Genomic DNA, 22917 nt, shown 5'->3' with positions numbered 1-22917 from the left:
GGCAGCAATTTTTATCATACTTCTGCTTTTGGAGACAATGGGCCTAATTCTGATTTCATTTATGCTATCTTTTGCCCAATCTGATTCCTTGGAGTGAACCAGTATGAAATCAGAATATGGCCCACTCGACAAGTTGATGTGACAATAATCTGCTAAATTCCCCACTCAAGATCCTTAAGCAAAGAGTCATTAATGCAACTCATTCAGGCATTGAGTGTGTATCCTGTAACAGTTGATTGTATGTGCTCTTCTGTCAAAAGTCTCATCTCATATTAACTTTAGAAAAGGTTATTTAAATCAATATCTTTACCATTTTTTTACAATCACTTTTTTATTCTGTTTGCTGAATAATCGTCAGTGGATGTACCTGCCTTATGCAAAGAACTCTGGAGAAAACATGTATGTTAACATCTGTCTACAGACTAAAGCCTCTAATAGAATAAGTGAACAATGAAAAGGAAGGCATGTTTGTCTAGTCCCCTTGAACATATGACAAAATATTGTAACAAATCTGTGTTCACCTCAAACTTCATTTTTGTCACTATGCTTCATGGCGGCAGCAGCAGACAATGAACTGGCATACTTCTGTTCCAAAATCACAGGCTCCCCCACTACTTGATCCAAAAGAGAATCTCCATTAGCTGTTAGGAATACAGGACTTTTGACACACAGTTGAACAGTTCTGATTCTATCCAATAGAGGGCACTGTAAAGCAGTCTATGAGCCCTGGGCTTCAGTCAGGGCGGGGTAGCAAATAATCTAGGGGGCTCTGGCTTGCAAGCAGGGCAGAGCAACAAAGTCCCTCAGGCAGGGATGAGCACCAACACTGTCTGTGTCCTAGCTCTGTGGATGATAGACTAACACAGGCTTCCTGGCCTAAGGTGGGGAGGCTTCCACCCCAGGGGTGGAGAGGTAGGGGTAGGGGGCCAATCGGCCCACACAACTCCACTGCGTCCCAGCCCAGAGCTCTTACAGTGGCAGAGTGGTCCGTCAGTGGGGATGCGCCCACAACATGCTGGCCTTGTAACAGGCCAGCACTCAACAGACTGTTGTCAAGTTTCTCTGGGCTGCTTTCTAAATCCCCAGGGCTTAGTACCTCTACATTGTAGTTGTCCTCCATTTCCCCAGGGCAGGTGGCCAGCAGCAGCTCGTTGGTGTCCTGGTTGGCTGGTGACTCTGGCCAGTCCTCAGGGGGCAACCCCAGCAGCTCCTCAGCAGCTCCATCAGCCGGTGACCTGGGAGTGCTTGCCAGTCCTTGGTGTGGCTGGGGTCCTCTTTGGGATCCAGAAGCAAGCAGGATGTGTCTATCTCCCTTGGTAGTTCCAGCCCAACTGAGCAGCAGGGCCAGCCTTTTATATTTCCTCTTCCTGTCCTGCCCTTCCAGTTCTGGCAGGCAGGGCGTGGCCTTCCTGGCTCTGCCCAGCAGGCGGAGGGTTGTGGTCCCTCCTGGTCAATCTCAGAGGGAGGCCACACCTTGCTACGGAGCTCAATCTGTTTAGTTGAACAAAGAGAAGGGTAAGGGGTGACTTGATCACAGTTTAAGTACCTATATGAGAAACAGAAATTTGATAATACAGAGCTCTTCAGTTTAGAGACAGTGGCATAATATGATCCATTTGCTGTAAATTGAATCTAGACAAATTTAGTCTAGAAATAGAGTGCATATTTTGAACAGTGAGGGTAATTAACCAATGGAACAAGTTAAGGGCCATGGTGGATTCTCTGACACTAGAAGTTTTTCTAAAAGATATGCTGTAGCTCAAACAGGAATTAATTCAGGGGAGCTCTATAGCTTGTGTTATACTGAAGGCTAGATTAGATGATCACAATGGTCCCTTCTTGGTTTTATAATCTATGAATCTATAAAAGATATGAGAGCCCAATTCTGGAAAGGAAGGTGATCTGTGTCACTATAGTGGAAAAAAAATCAATTTTATCTATATCTAGATAGCCTCTCTAATTGGACCAATATCTAAACATACGAATCCTTAGGTTTCTTTTCATATGGGTGTGCAACTGATGAGTTATGCTTTCAACCTCACTCAGCCAAAATCCTCCTGATGGCAGATGAGAGATTTTGCAACCACAGTCTACTAAGGATGTTTCACACAGCAGACACATTGTACTGTAGCATCTAATCCATAGACACCAAGCCATTGGGCCTGTCCCTCGCTGCTCACAGTCTTCCAAGGCTAATGCATGGGGCTTATCCTTGTGAGCACCCTTAACTCCCATTAAGTCCGTGACATAGAATCATAGAATATCAGGGTTGGAAGGGACCTTGGGAGGTCATCTAGTCCAACCCCCTGCTCAAAGCAGGACCAATCCCCAGACAGATTTTTTGCCCCAGATCCCTAAGTGGCCCCCTCAAGGATTGAATGTGCTCAGCACCTTGCAGAATTAGATCCCATGTTCACTAATGCAGATACAATTAAAGAGAAATATATACCGATGTGATAGTAGGTAGCCTGATGAATACAGGTTCTCCAAAAAAGGTTGTTTAATAAGTTATCAGGTATTTAATTAATAAATATAAATAAGATCAATGGATGAAGAATTAAAATAGCCTGCTGGACTCCATAAGGACTTTTGCTCCCATTGGATGCTGATGTCTATTTATCACATGTATTCCTACACTAATGCTCCAAAGTTATTATTTCTATTTGATTTTAGGATTGTTCATTCACCATTCAACATCTGGCTATTACCTCTACACTCTGTTTCAAAGTACTGTAACCTATCACACTAGAAGAGCTCACAAGAAAACCTGTAATTCAAAGGAGATAACCTCACAGAATGACATAATTTATTATAGAGACTGTATGAAATGGTAATACACTACTCTTCCCATCCAGACTGGTGGAAGAATCTTAATTAATTTGGCAGAGTTCTCTGGTCCTCAATTCTGACATCTGTTATGCTGTACAGTGATCCAAAACAGCCATCTGTCTGTCTACCTGCAAAATGAATGGATGAGCAAAGATTTAATATTTTTTGACAGCAAAAGATGGAAATGAGCACGATACTAAATCTAAAGATGTGCACTTCAGATTGTCAAGGTTAACTGCTGGAGTAATGCACAGATTCAAATATTGGATTGGTACTAAGCGTTTAGTGCCAGAACACTGATTAAGAACTACTAGCAGCAAATAAGTTATATTGAGTCATGCAGGTTCATTATATTTAACTTATAAATCATTTTATCTAGGCCAGCCAATCACCACTGATCCCAACTATATACCTGAAGCACTCACTTTTTGCCAAGAATATCTCTCATGCAAAATATAAATATATCACAACCATCTTAGAGTATAGCAGCCCTTTGCAGCTGTCACACTTTAAGGGTCTGATTTATGACCGTCCCTCAGTGTGACCTTATTGTTGTGAATGCAGTTTTGTGCAGGCACCATGCATGTTATTGAGCTATTGAGGCCAGAACTATCAAGTGTGTCTACTAATTTGAAGTGCCCAAATTGAAACACCCAGAATCTAGTTTTCCCAACTACCCAGTGAGTTCCCAGTGAGTGCTGGGGGTGCTTAACATATCTGAAAATAAGGCCTATGTGTTCTAAGTAGAGCTGGTTGAAATATTTCACTGTAAAATTAATGACAAAAAATGACTTTCTAATCAAAATGAAGAGGCTCAAACAAAATTTTTTGGTTAAAATTTTTTAGTTTTACCATTGAAAAACTGAAAAGTTTAGAGTTTTTGTAATTGTTCCTCCCACTTATTTTCTCCTTCTCCTGTCAAATGAAACAAAAAATTCATTTTAGTCTGTTTTTTTGCAGAAATATAAAATGTTTTGACCCACTGTATTCCCAAAGTTGTGTGTCAAAAAAGAAGGCATCTAGAATTCAAACACTTCTGAAGTTTTCTCATAATGACTTGATGTCATGTGTGCATCGAGTATGAAGAAATCAAAGTGGCAGCTGTGATCCCTGCACATAGTTTATGCCTGAAATATGTGAGGTCAGATTTAATCAGACAAGAGAACATAAGAACGGCCATACTGGGTCAGATCAAAGGTCTGTCTAACCCAGTATCCTGTCTTCCGACAGTGGCCAATGCCAGGTGCCCCAGAGGGAATGAACAGAACAGGTAATCATCAAGTGATCCATCCCCTTTCGCTCATTCCCAGCTTCTGACAAACAGAGGCTAGGGACACCATCCCTGCCCATCCTGGCTCATAGCCATTGATGGATCTATCCTCCATGAATTTATCTAGATCTTTTTTGAACCCCGTTATAGTCTTGGCCATTAACATTAAGAGGTACCATTAACAGATCATCCTTTGTAAAATACGTAGGTCTAGCTTTCAAAGTAGAGTCATTTATTTCTTTGACAAAAGTTTTTTTAAGTTTTCACAGTATATGGGAATATAATGGAAATGTCTATGTATATCAAACATTTAGATCATTAAATTATACAGAGCTCCAGACTTGGGGCTGGCAGTAGGTGCAAAATGCAGCAGCCACCAGGTGAATGTGCACCTCCAGGTATCTGGGAAGACCCATTGGAGTCAGATATACAAATACATATCAGCCCCAAAATATTCCAAAATATTACAATGTGTGCAGAGGAAGCTTCTCCACATTGTGTCACAATGTAAGATAGAGGTCAGAGAATAGTATCATTTTCATGGCCATTCATTTATTCAACTTTCTCTGCTGGCGTGGCCCCAAGAATTTCAGTGTCGACTTTGGTAATGAATTTTGCGGCATGAGGCCTGTCTGCAGAACATGAACTGAGACTATCAACTAGTTTCACAAAGTTTTAATTTCTCCTATCATACAGCACTTTAAACCTGCAAGCAGAATGCAGCTAAATTTACTATAGCTCTTTTAGTTCATTGGTCTGTTTCCCATACACCATATTATTCTCCATATTTCTTTTTCTCTATTCTTGTTTTGCTGTTGGATTATTTCCCTGTTTTCCCCTCTGATTCTCTGAGCTTTGACTGTTTTGTTTTTTTTTTAATCTGTTTACAGGTTACTTTCAGCTATTGCAGCATAAATTCAGTGAGAAGACAGAGGTGTGGCAGCTTGCCAGGATGCATATGTTGAAAAAAAGCCTTCTCTCTCTCCCTTTCTATCTCCCTTCTGGGTGAATGTTGTCTTCAACATAGCAGTTCTAGCAACTGTTTACTGTTGGACAGAATAAAGAGTGAAGTGTTGATTGGCATAAACTGTACCTTCTTAATCACATTAGGGATGTGTTGCAATGACTACATTGGACCCTAGGTTTGTAAGATGCCACTATATTACATACACAGAGATGCTAACTAATTAGATAAAAATAATAAAAGGAGGAATCAGGGGCCTTATTGTTAGTTAAAATGTTGCCTTACCATTCTGTGGCTGCTGGTGGGCACAGAAACAGAAAACACCAAAAGTGCAGATGAGAATAAGTTTACCTTATTTTCTCTCTCTGGCGCTTCCGTAAAGCCCTGGTTTGCATAGACTTTTGTTTGGAAAAGGAATTTAGCATGCCAGCTGGCTTTTCCTGGATTTAATTTTTGTTTAGCCTTTACTTTCATTGCTTTTGCATCAAAGAAAAAACTAGATCTGTTCCTCAGAACCAGAAGGAAATGTGATAATGAAAAGAGAGGACAGATAAAAATAACCCACTTCTGACTGGCAAATATCTCCTTAGCACACCAACAGCTACCAGCTGTCAACAAGACTGATTGGCCATATTTCCTCAGCACTATTTTAGTATCACACATTTGTTATTGAAATTTAATTTTAGAAAGAGATGGAAGGAAACACTTGTTTTTAAGATAGTAGCACTGAGTCCAAGTCAGATTCCATTGAAATCAATAGAAAGACTCCCAATGACTTCATTGAGAGTTGGATCAGGTCGATTGCCTTGTTCACAAATATTAAAATAACCATTCTTCTCCCCACCAATCACTGGCACTTTATCATCAAGCTGCATTCATAAAAGAAGCTGGCATGTGCCTTAATGGCACAGCTGGCAAGTGTGGACGGCTTTCGTTAGAAAAGTTTTCCTGACAATCAACATGCCAAAGCCATGACACAAAAATAACTTATGTTCAATGTCAATTATACACTCTGCCAGTTCAAATACACATCCTTCCAGGGATGCTTTTTATCCGAACCGACAGTTGGCATATAGACAGCAAAGCCGCTATACTTAAAAAAAGAAAAAGAAAGAAAGGTATAAATACACGTGTAAAACACCACAAAGTGTCAAGACAGTGGGCAGATAAAACTACATGTCATCTGGGAGGTGTGACGAAGTGGGACTGTTCTTAATGTTTCCTCTGAATACTTTAGGGGTGCCTCAGTTTCCCCTATGCATTTCTTAAGTCTCTAGGTGGTGGTATAAGGGGCTGTAATTGTTGTACAGAAATGGCTGACACTCTGTCTCCTGGCAATTAATGGCCGGGGCCCTTACCCCTTGCAAGGTCATAGCTGAAGGTGTTGGAGAACAAAGGAATCAGGTGACCTCCTGGCCCGGGAAAGGGACAAAGGCCAGAGAGGAGGAGCTGGAGAGTTTCAGTTTGGGGCTGGCTGGGGATGTGGAGTGAGGGGCAGACTTGGTTGTCTGGCTCACTGACCCCCAAAATGGACCCGGCTGAGGGGTCTTTTTCTCTGTACCTACAAGCTCTGTTTTAGCCCATGTTCCTGTCATCTAATAAACCTCTGTTTTACTGGCTGGCTAAGAGTCATGTCTGACTGTGAAGAGGTGGGAAGAGGCGGTCCAGGGGTGGGGGGCCTGGGGAAGAGGTGAGGCAGGGGCTGGAGCAGCATGCAGCTGCGCAAGGCACCAGGAAATTTGGTGCCCCAAGTTTCCTGGTGCCCTACGCAGCTGCGTACTTTGCATATAGGTAAGGACGGCCCTGCTTATGTACATGAATTATTTCAAGCCTAGTGAAGTGTGGGCATTAAGCAGAGGTTTGATTAAACACAGCAAATGGTAAACATCAAAATTAAAGAGATAACTGCCAGGCTGGTTCATTTTCATACAAGGTGAGGCCCCAATAACTATTTATATTTCAAGTCCAAAGGCCTTTAAAATAAATTAAACACTCTATGGAATCCTACTGTCCATCTGCACCCTTGCCTCTTTAAGGACACGATCCCTGATCCCTCCAAAGTCCTCATAGCTACTGACTCCTTTCTGCTTAAAAAAAAAAAAAAATCTTACTTCACTAATCTGCAAATACATCAAGACTCACCAAAAACCAAAACTACCAATCTCACCCACTTTCCCAGCAAAGACAGAGTAACAGAGTACTGTGTGAGGTATTGTATTACTAAGAAAGCATTATGTTTATAGGAAATCCTGCAGTCCTCACTCAGTTTTTTAGTTCAGTACTTATAGAAGTCAGTGGGAGTTCTACCCGAGGAGTGCCTAAGTATAAACTGAGTATGGACCTGAGAATTTAGCCTACAAAATATAGTTTCCTATTTGGTAATATACTATGAAGTACTGTAATGGAATGGCTCTTCACATGACTTTCTCGGTATGGTCATATTATTAGAACGAAAGACCAGTGAATTCTGAAACATGTTTATCAAGGAAAGCTGCTACACAGCCAGTGATCATATGGTTACCCAACGCTTTGGTGGTGCATTAAGATCATCATTGATGTGCACCATCTGAATATCAACCCAAACCACTTTAAGGATCTAGCCAGAGAATGATCTGCAAGCAGGCCATGTCCCGTTGAGATTTGCCATAATGATAAGGATACTGCTAAAAATAAATGAACACACAGCTTCCTTCTGAGTTTAGAGAAGGGAGGACAAATGTTCCAGGGGTGATTGTCAAGATAGAAGGGTGCAGCGGAATTTCATTGTCTCCCATGCACCTGAGGGGATGGCTTATAAGACTTTCCCTTGCGTAGGTGTCAGCCTGTACCTGGGAACAACCTTCCCATTTCCCAGCTTTGGGATTAGGACTGGGTTTTGGGGCCTTGCTGTCACCTTTAGCAGGCTGGGAAGGAATTTTCCTATTACCAGACTGGGCAGCAGCCCAGGCACCCAGTGGATAGGTTAGGTTGCAGTGTGTTCATATTGCTGCAACTTGGCGGTGCTCAGTGCAGGTACTTGTTCAATATGGGGTTTGGCTCACTGATACACCAGAGCTGGAATAAAGTTCAGGGAAGGCATCCCCTAAAGAAGGTGGGGAACAAGAGTGGAGCTCTGGATGTCTGCTACAATGAGAGGCCAATCTGTTCTCCACAAACCCTCAACTCTCATATAAGGGGATGGCCATGGAATCATAGAATCATAGAATATCAGGGTTGGAAGGGACCTCAGGAGGTCATCTAGTCCGGCCCCCTGCTCAAAGCAGGACCAATTCCCAACTAAATCATCCCAGCCAGGACTTTGTCAAGCCTGACCTTAAAAACCTCTAAGGAAGGGGATTCCACCACCTCCCTAGGTAACCCATTCCAGTACTTCACCACTCTCCTAGTGAAAAAGTTTTTCCTAATATCCAACCTAAACCTCCCCCACTGCAACTTGAGACCATTACTCCTTGTTCTGTCATCAGATACCACTGAGAACAGTCTAGATCCATCCTCTTTGGAACCCCCTTTCAGGTAGTTGAAAGCAGCTATCAAATCCCTCCTCATTCTTCTCTTCTGCAGACTAAACAATCCCAGTTCCCTCAGCCTCTCCTCATAAGTCGGATCGGGATATTCTTCAGGGAGATTTAGATGACCTTGTAAACTGGAGTATTAGTAACAGGATGAAATTCAATAGTGAGAAGTGTAAGGTTATGCATTTAGGGATGACTAACAAGAACTTTAGTTATAAGCTGAGGAGGAGAAGGACCTAGGAGTCCTGGTTGATCATAGGATGACTATGAGTAGGCAATGTGATGTGAAAGCTAATGCGGTCTTGGGTTGCATTAGGCGAGGTATTTCTAGTAGGGATAAGGAGGTGCTAGTCCCGTTATATAGAGACCTCATTTGGAGTATTGTGTGCAGTTTTGGTCTCCCATGTTTAAAAAGGATGAATTCAAACTAGAACAGGTACAAAGAAGGGCCACTAGAATGATCCGTGGAATGGAAGGACTTTCGTATGAAAGGAGACTTGAGGAGAAGAAGGATAAGAGGAGATATGATTACACTCTTTAAATATATCAGAGGGATAAATACCAGGGAAGGAGAGGAATTATTTCAGCTCAGTGCTAATGTGGACACGAAGACAAACGGATATAAATTGTCAGTCAGGAAATTCAGGCTTGAAATTAGACAAAGGTTTCTAACCATCAGGAGTGCAATACTGGAACAGCCTACCGAGGAAACAGTGGACCTCCATGACTTTAAGATTAAGCTAGATAAGTTTATGGAGGAGATGGTATGATAGGATAACGGGCTTAGTCAATAGGTCAATTCACACTGGTAAATAGTACAATGGGTCAATGGTATGATATAACCTTTTCCAGAGGGTTTGGCTGAGAGTCTTGCCCGCATGCTCGGGTTCAGCTGACCGCCATATTTGGGGTCATTTTCCTCCAGGAAGATTGGCAATGGCCCTTGTGGCCTGCATCTTGCAGGAGGTCAGACTAGATGATCATAATGGTCCCTTCTGATCTTGAATTCTATGATTCTATGATTAAGTCATGTGCTCCAGCCCCCTAAACATTTTTGTTGCCCTCCGTTGGACTCTTTCCAATTTTTCCACATCCTTCTTGTAGTGTGGGGCCCAAAACTGGACACAGTACTCCAGATGAGGCCTCACCAATGTCGAATAGAGGGGAATGATCACGTCCCTCGATCTGCTGGCAATGCCCCTACTTATACAGCCCAAAATGCCATTAGCCTTCTTGGCAACAAGGGCACACTGTTGACTCATATCCAGCTTCTCGTCCACTGTAACCCCTAGGTCCTTTTCTGCAGAACTGCTGCCTAGCCATTCGGTTCCTAGTCTGTAACAGTGAATGGGATTCTTCCGTCCTAAGTGCAGGACTCTGCACTTGTCCTTGTTGAACCTCATCAGGTTTCTTTTGGCCCAGTCCTCTAATTTGTCTAGGTCCCTCTGTATCCTATCCCTACCCTCCAGCGTATCTACCACCAGCAATGGTGCAGGGACCAGGTGAAAGGTGTGTATGGGAGAGAGGGGGGAGGCAATGGCACCCCTTCACCAGGTGGTATGGATTAGAGAAGGAAGGATGAGCTGCACTTGATGACTTATTGCTGGATAGTTCCCAGATATGGCCTCAGAGTGCTAGTGAACGTGAGTGGGAAGGGACAGTTCTCGTAATTGTAAAAGCATTTTTTTTTACCATACCAAGGGGGACCCAATGAGTCAGTAGGCTGGTAACAGGACAAAGCTCTTTTCACATATGCTGCTGGCTAGCTGTTCAAATCTAGCCCTGGCCTGCCCTAGAATAATACCATTTAAGGCCAGAAGGGACCACCAGATCATCTAGTCTAACATCCTAGAAATCAGCAGTCTGCTACCGTCCGAAGGACATTTGGCTGCTTGTGCAAAATGACACTGGTGGCATGGACAGTGGGTATCATAGGCTGGGGGAGGCTGTGCCTCCTCAAACAGCCTGGCATGGCCCTGCCCATCCTCTGCCCCCAGTCTGCCTCTTACTATTCCCAGTGCTCTGCCCTGGCTCAAGCTGGCTGGGGCTAGCCAGCCTGCTGCAGAGACTCGGGCACTTGCTTTTCTGCAGGCTTGTGAGTACTCCAACCACAGAGGTCAAGGACTGAATGGAATGGAAACTAAACTACCCACACACCCTTAGAAGTTGTCCACGTGGGTCTAGCTTGAGGGACAATGGGATTGTCTCATGTAGACATACCCAAGCTACCTTCAATCTAGCTAGGGTACCAGAGCAGTGAAGTCATGGCAGGATGGACGTGCTTCAACATGGGTTAGCCCCACAAGTAATTACCCTGGGGTCCGGGCGGGCTCGCACTGCCTATGCTGCAATGTGTGCTGCCACAGCTTCACTGCTCCAAGACCTAGCTAGAGAAATCAAAGCTAGCTCAGATAAGCTGTTCAAGCTGCAAATACACCCAAAGGCAAGACAGCATGGGGAAGCTTGCTCTACTATTGCCAGTTCTAAAGCATTCTGGGCCTAAGAGCTCTCTGGAATGGTTAACCTGGCACCTTTCACAAGTGCTACATTCACTTCCAAAACGAATAAAAATAATAAAGTGTCATTATTACAGTGCAATGACATGAACATTGACAACAGATCATTTGACTTCATTTGTTCAAACCTTAAATACAAGACACCTTTATCATAGGTGAGTTGTCTTGTAATTTAATGATTTTATATGAGTCTTCCATTTTCAAAAGTTTCCATTGACACGTATCAGGTTCAGTAGTTCCCACCTTTATGTATTGTATATATATATTAAAATCATATTGGATCTGCATAGTGCTTGGACATGAGATTCAATATTAATGGAATTTTTATGACTCACCTGATGCCAGTGAAAGTATATAAAGATATTACAACCACAAGGCATAAAATACTTACAACATATTGCCAAAGTGCTAGAGCTGTGTGACCCATCAGGAAAGATCTTACAATAATTCTTTCAGTTTATGTAATATCTAATCCAGTAGTTCCCAAACTTTTCCTCTTGCACCTCCCCTTACCAATGATAGAATGTGTCCGCCCCCGCCCCCTCACCCCGCCAGAAGCAGAGCTGCAGCTGGGGCCAGAATCAGGGGCAGGGAGCAGAAAGCAAGCGCCAAGAGCAGGGGCAGGGAGCAGAAAGCAAGCGCCAAGAGCAGGGGCCGAGAGCGGGTGCAAGCTGTGGCCATGAGCAGGGCTGTGGTTGGGAGCCAGGAACAGAGCCAGGACCACGGCTGCGGCCAGGGATGGGGCCAGAGGGGAGCTGGAAGCAGAGCAGCATTGGCTGGCACTCCCTCCTGCCCTCTTGTGGGGCCTGGCCCAGGCCAAGCAGCATTCCCCGCAATGTTCATCCACAGCCCTAGGGGGCATGTCCCACAGTTTGGGAACCACTGATTAATCTCTCTGACAAGGATTTTAAGCCATAAGAATCAGGTCTGGGATCTGGCTCTACATGCCCAAATGATATGTTCATTGTTTGGATGGTTAAAGGAAGCTCAGCATTCAAACATTTAAACATGGATGATTAGTTGTAAATTCAGAGCTATGTAATGTGATGAAAGATACATCTTTTGAGTACTTGAGATTAAAATGAAAAGTAATGCTTGGCTCGGTTGTTGAGAAAAAATAAAGATAACTTACAATGTTGTATCTTTCATAAAGTTTGCACTACTCTCCATCTCTCTTTAACCTTAGAATTGGACAAAGTTGCTAGAAGGTGTTCACAATGAGATCATAAAGGATTGCCCCAAGTATCGATTGAGAGAGTCTCTGTAATAAAAAGCTGCAGGTCAGAACACGGGCATTAGAGTGTGCAGTCATTGTCATTTACCGTCCCTGTTGTTGGCCTTCTGAAAGCAGCTCCTAAAAATGATAACAGTTGTTGTAGAAGTCAGTGACAAAACCCACAGGGAACTGTCTAAAAGAACTCTCCTTCTGATCCAGTAAAGATAAAATCATCCTGACAATCAATGTCAGAAATGACTGTCAGCCAAACACTGGCGTACAAAAAAAAAAGAAAGGCTCCCAGGGAAAAGAAAGGTAGAGACAGAAAATTGAACTTAACTTGATACCATGCCTAAGGACAATCCTCAGCAACTCTGAGGTCAAGTCATCTTCAATGGAGACCACTGGGAAATGCAGCTCATATAAGCGGTGTCAGATCCTGGTCTAGTTGTAGGCATTAAAGGGGAGCTCACAGGTAGAACCAGAACTAATCAGGTCTGGTATCTGGGGTGGATCATGGTATTTGCATATACACAATATGTTATAAGAATGGTAACAGGAATATAAAAGAACTAGGGCTGTCAAGTGATTAAAAAAATGAATCATGATTAATCGCACTGTTAAACAATAATAGAATACCATTTATTTATTTATTTTTGGATGTTTTCTACAGTTTCAAATATATTGATTTCAATTAAAACACAGAATACAAAGTGTACAGTGCTCACTTTATTTTTATTACAAATATTTGCACTGTAAAAAACAAAAGAAATAATATTTTTTTCAATTCCCCCATTACAAGTACTGTAGTGCAATCTCTTTATCATGAAAGTTGAACTTACAAATATAGAATTATGTACAAAAATAACTGCACTGAAAAACAAAACAATGGAAGCGTCCACTGGAAAGGTGGTTGAAGCATGAAGGGCATACAAATGTTTAGCATATCTGGCATGTAAATACCTTCCAATGCTGTCTACAAAAGTGCCATGCAAAATCCTGTTCTCACTTTCAGGTGACATTGTAAATTTGAAGTGGGCAGCATTATCTCACATAAATGTAAACAAACTTGTTTGTCTTAGCAATTCGCTGAACAAGAAGTAGGACTGGGTGGACTGGTAGGCTCTGAAGTTTTACATTGTTTTATTTTTGAGTGCAGTTATGTAACAAAAAAAGCTATATTTGTAAGTTGCATTTTCATGATATTTAATAAATTTCAATTGGTATTCTATTGTTTAACAGTGCAATTAAAGCTAAAATTAATCATGATTAATTTTTTTAATCACGATTAATGTTTTGAGTTAATATCATGAGTTAGTTGTGATTAATCAACAGCCCTATAAATAACTAGTTTGTGCCACTTCTTTTTATTATGGTAGTAGACCCTTTTGATACATTTTTCCATTAAACTTATCATCATACTAACGGGTGAGCAAGTCTTGTTAGTGCCAGGCCTGAGAAATTCTCAGGAATTTTTGTCACAACTGCACAAAGGGAACCTCTGCACTCTTCCCTAATATAAGACGTTTCCTGAGTTGGATAAACATGGTGACTGTTTTCTAGGAGGCATGGATGGTGCTCTCTAGTTTCATCTATGCATGAAGGATTCCATACACTAACTGCAAGGTGCTACCTGAAAGTTTCTTGATCCTTAATGATTAACACATTTGTCTTAAATAAGCTTTTCTTCATTTATTACGATTTGTATTGTTCAATTAATTGTGAGGGGAGACTGTGTGTGCCTGTAACGGGGCACGGTGTCAGGATCCAGACAAGGGCAGTCAGGACCAATGGTTAGAGAGGGGCAAACCTGAGGCTGAGAGAAGCACAGGAGTTTGTAATCAAGTTCCAGGCTGGGGTCAATACCAAGGATCACAGTCCGAGTCAGGTGGCTGGGTCTGGTGAGAGAAGGAATGATCAACATGTGGTTTTAGCAAGGATACATGAAACACCAAGTGGATTTTGAGGGATCTAGGTAACTGAAGCCTCATAGTCACTGGACTGATTATATGACTGATGGAATAGGGCTCGAGGTATCAGTAATCCAGTTTATGACACAACCTGTTGGTGTGGAGGTTTGGGGCTGAGAGCCATACTTCTTGGCCAATGACGAATGCTGAGCCTTCCTGGTGCTGGTGATCCTCATATTGGTTGTAATCTTCCTTGGCCTTGCCCAAATGTGCCTTGAGTTCTTCTTGGACCTCACTGATCCAGTCAGCAGTCCTGGGATTGGTGGAGGTGACAGGTAAGGCTGGGTGGAGACAGACGCAGAAGCCAGAGTTTGCATAGAAATGGACTCTGTCTGGTGGAGACATGATTAGTATTGTTTTAAGCCAGCTCCTCCTGGACTAGAAGACTCAACCAGTTGTTCTGGTGGAAATTTGTGAAGCAGTGCAAGTATTGTTCTAACACTTGATTCACTAGCTCAGATTTGCTGTCTGTTTGTGGGTGATAGGCAGTGGATGTGTAAGCACGGCCCCTGAGCAGACATAGGGCTTTACACCAAAACTGTAACACAAACCACAGACCCTGATCAGTTGTGACTCACTCCGGGATGCCATGGTGACAAATGACGTGAGTCATCAGGAGTTGGGCCATTTCTTCCACAGAGAGCAGGAGCGTAATGGGGATGAAGTTGGCCATTTTTGTCAATTGGTCAACCACAGTGAGGACTACAGTATGCCCATCAGTATACCCTCAACTATAAAGTCCAGGGTAATGGCATCCAGGGTCTGGACTGGGTCTCAGAAGGCATTAGGGTGCTCAGGGGTTTTGAGTGTCAAGTCTTGGTGTGGGTGCATATCTCACAGGAATCAATGTATGAGTGGATTGTCATGTGCATTTTGGGGCCACCAGAAAGAGCCACAGATAGTAGCAAAGGAGGAGGTGCTTGGGGATCAGTTTGGAAGAGTATGGTCCCTGTCACCATACTGGAGGTGTCATTCTCAATGGCAAAGAGTCAGGCAGAGCTAGGGCATTGGTAAACTTCATATTGAGCCTGTGGGATGGTCATTGAGCCTCTGGAGACCAGGTGACAGTAATGTTTTTGTGGAGAAGTGTGGTCAGTGGGGCAATTTGACCTGAAAACCTGGGAGATGAAGCACCTATAAAAGTTGAAAACCTCAGGAAGAATTGTAGCTCTTTGATGTTTCAGGGTATGCATAGGTCCATACCATCTCCACCTTCTTGGGGTCTGTTTGGAGGCCTTTGGGAGACAGGATGTAGTCCAGGAGTTCCATGGAGTGCTTATTAAAACTGCACTTTTTCAGCTTCACATACAGGCCATGTGGGCAGAGCCAATCCAGGACTGACTGGATGTGCTGGGTGTGTTGCTTGGATCCTTGGAGAAAATGAAGATATCATCTAGGAAGACTACAATGTACTGGTCTAGGGTGTCATGGAATACCTCGATTGTGAAGTGCTAAAATGTTCCAGGGGCATTTGTGAGGCCAAATGGCATTACCAGGTATTTCTAAAGGCCATACCAGGGTTGAAAAGCTGTTTTCCATTTGTCCCCTGCTCAGATTCAAATTACGTTATTGGTTCTCCACAGGTCAAGTTTTGTGAATACCTGGGCCAATTGTACATTTCCCAGTTGTTCCGGGATGAGCTGAAGAGAGTACCAAGTCCTGATGATTACTTGATTGAAGGCCCAGTAACCCACACATAGGCACAGGATTCCATCTTTCTTTTTAACAAAAAGAACTGGGGTCTCAGCAGGTGAGGTAGATGACCGGATGAAACCCTTGGCCAGATTCTCCTGGATAGGAACACGGGGCAGCCAGTTTGGGTTGCATATAGAGGACAAAATGGCATGTTGGCCCCTGGCTTCAGCTTGATCAGGCAGTCATAATCCCGGTATGGTTCTTCTCAAAGACATCACCGTAGTTGTTGTACTTGGCGGGCAGTACCAAAGTCAAGTCTGGGGGTGGTCCCACCTGACCCAGAGTCAGAGTGCCAGGTGTGGGGAGAGTCTTGGTGCTAGGATTCATCAGGCAGTATGCATGGGCAGACTAGCTGGCAGAAATCAGAGCAGAAACCAACCTTGCACTCATGCTGAAGGATGTGCAGATCATGAGCCACCAGCCACAAAAAGCCAAAGATTATGGGGAACTGTGGCAAGATAATCCTCAGAAACTGAAGCACTTCCCAAGGTCCCAAATGGCACCTTCCAGAGCCACTGTTTTTTGTGTCACTGGCCTTGATGACAGGAATGAGCCATCTACAGTTTCCACTAGATTGGAGTCTATCTTTGCCTGTACTGGAATACTCACTTTGGAGGAATTCAGTATGGCCCCCCTGGGATACGGAAGCAGACTTGTACTTTGAGGGGTGGAGGATTTTTTGCCATGCCTGGGTTATATCTCGGTGAGGAGTGGGAGGGGCATTACCTTAGGGCTCACCCAGGCCAATGCCTTCTACTGGGCCTGGGCAAGGTGGTTTCCTGAGCTGGGTCATGCCAGAGTTCCTGACAGGCATTTGGTGAGAGCATGCCTGGATCCTCCACAGTAGAAACACAGCCCATGGCAGCGACAGCACTCTTTTCCCTCTGGGGTCACATAGCAGTTGGAGGCATCCAGTGGCATAGGTTTCGTGTCTGGGTTGGAGATGGATATCAAGAGGTGCTGGACAGGTGGTGGCCTGGTCCCTTTCCTTTCCTCACATTGCTTATGTATTGCATCATTTGGTACTATAAAAATTGACATAATCTTTTGATAATAAACAATTTATCAAAGATTTATTATGTAACCAGTGTACAAAAATTAAGAGTCAATGAGAGCTAGGACAGGAAATATTTCAAACAACATGTCACAAGTGATAAAATTTTGTTCAGAAAAAAAAGTATAGTATTTTGGATCATGGAGATAAACAAAGATAAGTGTTTGAGTCTTGGATCTCAAATTTCTCTGTTGTTGCCTGACACATAATGAGAGATCAGATTATGGTGGGCGGATTCATCCATCCCTAAATCTTCAGAGTATAGTACTGCCTTCCTAGCAGTGTGACTTCCAGTCATTTTAGTGGAAGTCACACAGTTGAAACCCTTTAAACAATTTGAAAACTGAGGGGATATTGCCTGTCTAGTAAATATAATCTAATATACATATATGCATTCCTTGCTGGAAGGGGTGGGGGTTATCTGACAGGCACTATGATCTAATGAGGGGATGGGGAACCTTTTTTCTATCATGGGCCACTGACCCACAGGAAAAATTAGTTGCAGGCCACACACAGCCCCATGTCTGGGGTGTGGAGGCTTGGGGCTTCCCTTAGGCTCTGGGGTGGGGCCAAAAATGAGGGGTTCAGGGTGTGGGAGGGGGATCTGGGCTGGGGCAGGGGGTTGGGGTGCATGAGGGGGTGAGGGCTCTGTCTGGGGGTGCAGACTCTGGGGTAGGGCTGGAGATGAGAGGTTTGGGGTGCAGGAGGGGGCTCCAGGCTGGAGCCAATGGGTATGGAGTTCAGGAGCAGACTCAGGGCTGGGGCAGGGGGCTGGGGTGTGGAAGAAGGTTTGGGGTGCAGGCTCTGGGAGGGAGTTTGGATGTGGGAGGGGGCTCAGGGCTGGAACAGGGGTGCAGATACAGGTGGGGGTGTGGGATCTGGGATGGAGTTGGGGGAAGAAGGGGGTTCCAACCTGGGGCAGGGGGTTGGGGTGTGGGTGGGGGTGCAGGGTCTGGGAGGGGGCACAGGGCTGGGGCAGAGGATTGGGGTGCGGGGTCTGGGAGGGAGTTTGGGTGCGGGAGAGGGTTCTGATCTAGGGTTGCAGGCGCTTACCTCAGGCGGTTCCCAGTCAGCAGTGCAGTGGGGCTAAGGAAGGCTCCCTGCCAGCCCTGGCTCCATGCTGCTCCTGGAAGCACCCCTGTCTGGCCCCTAGGTGAAGAGGCCAGGGGGCTCTGCACAGTGCGTGCTGCCCATGCCCACAGGCGCAGCCCCCACTGCTCCCATTGGCCATGGGTCCTGGCCAATGGGAGCTGTGGAGCTGATGCTGGGGGCTGGGGCAGTGTGCAGAGCTTCCCTGATCACCCCTCATCCGAGGGGCCACAGGGACGTGCCGGTCACTTCCGGGAGCTGCACAGAGCCAGCCAGATTTTTAACAGCCTGGCAACCCCAGCTTCCCCCCGCAGTGGGGCAAGCTGGCACTCGTGGCTCCAGCCCCATGGCGGGGGGGGGGGAGCACCAAGGCTTGGGGCTTCCAGATGAAATGAAGCAGTGGGGGCTGGATGGATGAAATTAAGCGGTGGGCTGGATCTGGCCCACACACCGTAGGTTCCCCACCCCTGGTCTAATGAATAGGTACTGGGCTGGGAATCAGGAAATTTTGGGGCAGATCCTTAGGTGGTGTAAACTGTCATATCAATCAGTCTGTGCCTCTCTTGTATTTAGCTCAAATACTTGGGTTACCATTCCAGACCTGAAGACGAGCTCTGTGTAAGCTTGAAATCTTGTCCCTTGTCCAATAAAAGATACTACCTCACCCACCTTGTCTCTCTCATATCCTGTGACCAACATGGCTACAACAACTCTGCAAACAACTACTGGTATCTATGTTCATTCTCCATATTCTATGTCCAAATTCTTCCTTCAGTCACCACCAGTTAACTCTACTGACTTCATGAGAGTCACAGAGCGAAAGATTGGTCCCTTTTTACTACTACTTTGGATACACTTGTCATTTTAGAGTGACTTTTTTTCTTAATTTTTAATTTATTTTCCTTTTTTTCTCTCCTCACCAACCAGCAGCCCAGCTAAATGTTTAATGGCAGATTCTGGCTACTATGCTTCTATTATAAAAGCTAAATTAGAAGCCATTTAGAACTCCCTGTTCAGCTTTTGCTATACAAATTGAGTGATAAATGTCATCAAACCAGCCAAGAAGCACTCTTGAAAGCAGCAGCTAATCCCTGTGGGGCCAATTTAAAACCACCTCTATGAGATGTGCACTCAGCTGCCCTCCTCTTCCCCTGTTTTCAATGTTTCATGGGTGACTGAGACACTTCCTGGTCTGTTCCATAACCTTTCTGCAGCTGCCACTGTGCAAGTTGGTGCATTATAGTTTGTTTACATTAATGACAGAAACAAAGAATAAAATTCAGTTTTAATCCCAATTCTGGCACCTCACTTGTGACTCTCTTACTATATCTCATAATTTCCCCAAAGAAGCTTTTGTCTGCATTATGAAAGCATTTTCCAGTCAGACACTCTCTGTAGCTCACTTGGACAACTGATTCAAACACAAAAAGACACTGCTGTGTTTCAGTAGTATAAGGAAAAGAAGTTCTTGAATTGTCTGGTATTCTGATTGAGCAAAAAAAAAAATCAATTCAAATAGTTAATTCTCCATATTTCTCTGTAAATCCTCATTCCTTCTGTTGGAAAATAATTCCTACAATCAGTTTATCTAGTGAACAGTAATGGGATTGCAAACCGAAAACCAACGTGATAAAAAATTCATTTAATGGACACTAATTTGACCTGAAAGTGTTCTAATCAAGTTTTCAGGAGGTAAAGGGAAAAAACACAAAAAGCTCCAAGTATTTTAAAAAAAATCCTAGCTTGACAATGCTCAACAAGATCAACTCCGACCATGCCGCAGCTCAGAAGACAATATCTTCCAGTGACTAACAAGAAATGCCTAATGGAAATAATTTTTAAGTGTCTCAATACCATTGGTAGAATACCTTCCCAAAGGGAAAAAAATCTCACTCTCCCCATTCCAAAATATAGTAAATAATCCATCTGAACCATAATTTACAATTTTTATTTTGTAATCTTCATGTGTGAAATTAGTGGATTCATCTTTAATTCCGCCACTCCCAATTTAGACAGTGCTGATTCACTATATTGTTTTAAACCTTTCAATTTGAAACAGATAACAAGTGGAAAGACTAAGAAACCCCACACAAGGAATTAGAACAGGCCATGTCTTACATTAGATTCTTTTTTAGCCTGGTGCAATCACCATGATCAAACATAAATGCAATTTTGGGGCAGACCTCTACTCTACTGTTGAAAAAAAAGCATCATAAATAGAAAAATAACAATACCAATCTAAACTAGAGACAGAACGGACACAAACATACCCTATCATTGGGAATTAGAGCTGGTCAAATTTCACCATTTTTTAAATCAAATCCTCCTGAATATTTTTGATGAAAGTAGTGGGAGTTTTCAGCCAAGTCCATTGAGAACAAAGCAACCTGTTTGAGTTAAATTCCAGATTGGAGCAAAACACGGAAGATGTATCATTGCAAAATGTATCACAATATCTGGAAAGATGGCAGCTAAATGCAGCTAAACATGCCACAAATGCAGAGATCTGAAAAGAAGATCGAATATTAAGAAACAAAAAAGCTCAGACATTTCCACATTAGTACACCAAGAACAAGAGGACTTGTAGGGCATAACTTCTAGCTGTTGTCCAAAAAAGGAATAAACTTGTCACTCATTGGTAAAGCTGGTTGAGAATTTTCTAACAATTCTTTTTTTTCCCCTCTCCTCTGGAGTACCAGAAAAGTGGCCAGACTTGCCCATCTGCCAGCACTCCATAGTCATACAATACAATCATAGATTATTAGGGTTGGAAGGGACTTCAGAAAAAATCATCTAGTCCAACCACCTGCTCAAAGCAGGACCAATCCCCAAATGATCCCCTCAAGGATTGAACTCATAACTCTGGGTTTAGCAAGCCAATGCTCAAACCACTGAGCTATCCCTCCCCCCATATGTGTGTGCAGGTTCAGCTGTCTCAGAGGTACGCCATAACACCACATGCATGCTGTGGAGTCAAGCAGCAGGTGCTACAGAGAAGCATGCCGCACCATTTTGGAACAGAGTTAAGCAGTGCTATGGAGCACATTATCCTCAACCATCTTGCCTTGAACAAGTGAGATGGGCTCTGGGCTTTCCACCCAGCTGCCACTGCTTATCCTTGCCCTACCAAGCTGAGGGAGAGCTATAGCAGGATTTTAATCTCAACGTTTGAAACAGTAGCTAATCATTGAGCAGCAGAATGTCTTTTAAACAGATAAGCTGAGCAACCTGCCGTAAAAACAGGCAAGTACATTCAGAAAGGCCTGAAAGTGATGTGCAAGTTAAAGTTCACTGTAGGTATCCATGCTTTGGTTGCTACTCAAGAAGAAGACAGCCAACCATGTGTTCTTTATAAAGCTGTATTCATTTAGGGGTAGTGCTTAAGGCTCCCCCTGTCATTACCAACAGCTGGGGGCCCTTTCAGGGTGTTGTCAGGGACTTCATTACTCGCAACCTGACCCGTTCTCTTTCTCTTTGGCAGCAGGCCCAGAGGGGAAGGCAATTCACCACCTGATCATCCTCCCCAGTAGCTCAGGGAAAACCTAATCATGGAGCTGGCCCAGGGTTCTGGTGACTGTCACAAACCTTTTAAACTCCACTCCTGTTTTTATCACCTTTGGCAATAATCACTAAGTACACTCCCAAAGCTGTGTTTGGGGTTAAGACAAAGTAAAATGATGAATTCTCTTTTTTACTATAACAGCAGGCAATTTGCCAGCTGGATTTTGAATCCTGGGAGTATTGGGTTCTGCCTGGCCATGTTTTCCTCTTTTGATAAATTATTGCTCCCTCAGTTGCTGTCTAGCCCTTTAAAATCTTAGCCTCAGAGGGAAAGAACCTACTACAGGAGATGAGTTTATAACTATGTATCCAGCTGCTTTAATGGGTTGAAAACTGGGGTCTTCTCTCTCACAAAGTGGCTTCATGGTAGCCCTGATGTTTCTGAACCACTCCATGGTACAAAGCGTCCATGCTCTGTGAATTTGCAGGGAAGGGAATGTCGCAAAGCACCTTCTCGAAACCATGTCAATTTCTCATCTGGGCAATTTTTTTTTCCATTTGGAATGTCTGTACCAGGCCTATAAAAAGAAAGCAGCAAAACTAGACAGCATAAGGAAGAGAGAGGGCAGGTGGCTTTCAGTCTACAAATGCACATTTTTATATCAAACTTCTGCACTACTGTACCTGCAGTACCGAACATAGGAACACTTGTTTTTACACTTTTACTCAGTGCTTAGAGACTTCAGTGTCTGGATAAAGCTGTCACGTAACTATAGCCCAGCCAAATGCATTCAGGTAGTATGATGTGCATGATTTCATAAATATTGATGTCAAATTGAAAGAGAAGAGATCACAACCTTTACAGCCATGATATTGCCCTCTCAGTGTTTTGATTGTATGTTATTTTGCCTACACGCTGTATTAAATTCAGATCAGCTTGCATGGTATTTCAGTTTGATGAATACCTAAATTATAAATGAATCTGTGCAGTTGGAGGTAAATCTTTTCATATAAATGTCATCTTTGGTTCCATCTAAATAAGGAAAGCTAGAGCCCATCACAAGTGAGATAAATTACTGAGCTATGGAAGATGTACCAAATAGACTATGAAATACATATTAATGTGAAAAAAAATGTATTTGTTGCTGTAACAAGGTCCTACCTCAGCTGGTATTTGACCCTGCTGTTTTCCCCTTTTTTGGCTTCCTAATAATTGCAAGCAGGCTCTCAGGTGAATTACACCCTGTGGTGGGGCAGTTGCCCCACCCCCTGAGAAAAGGGCTGGAACAGGCCTTTGAGGC

General features: G+C 43.6%; 1 long non-coding RNA gene across 1 annotated transcript; it reads right to left on the bottom strand.

The window, feature by feature from the left end:
* Window positions 1-372: 372 nt before the first annotated feature.
* Window positions 373-22805, bottom strand: LOC120386257. The gene is made up of 4 exons (XR_005589619.1): window positions 22779-22805; window positions 2843-2957; window positions 1097-1491; window positions 373-611 (listed from the first exon to the last, which is right to left on the bottom strand). It is a non-coding gene; the product is annotated as an uncharacterized LOC120386257 (long non-coding RNA).
* Window positions 22806-22917: the final 112 nt, after the last annotated feature.

This window comes from Mauremys reevesii, linkage group 1 (assembly GCF_016161935.1).
Source record: "Mauremys reevesii isolate NIE-2019 linkage group 1, ASM1616193v1, whole genome shotgun sequence".
NCBI lineage: Eukaryota > Metazoa > Chordata > Testudines > Geoemydidae > Mauremys > Mauremys reevesii.
This window is presented reverse-complemented; position numbering and strand designations above follow the sequence as displayed.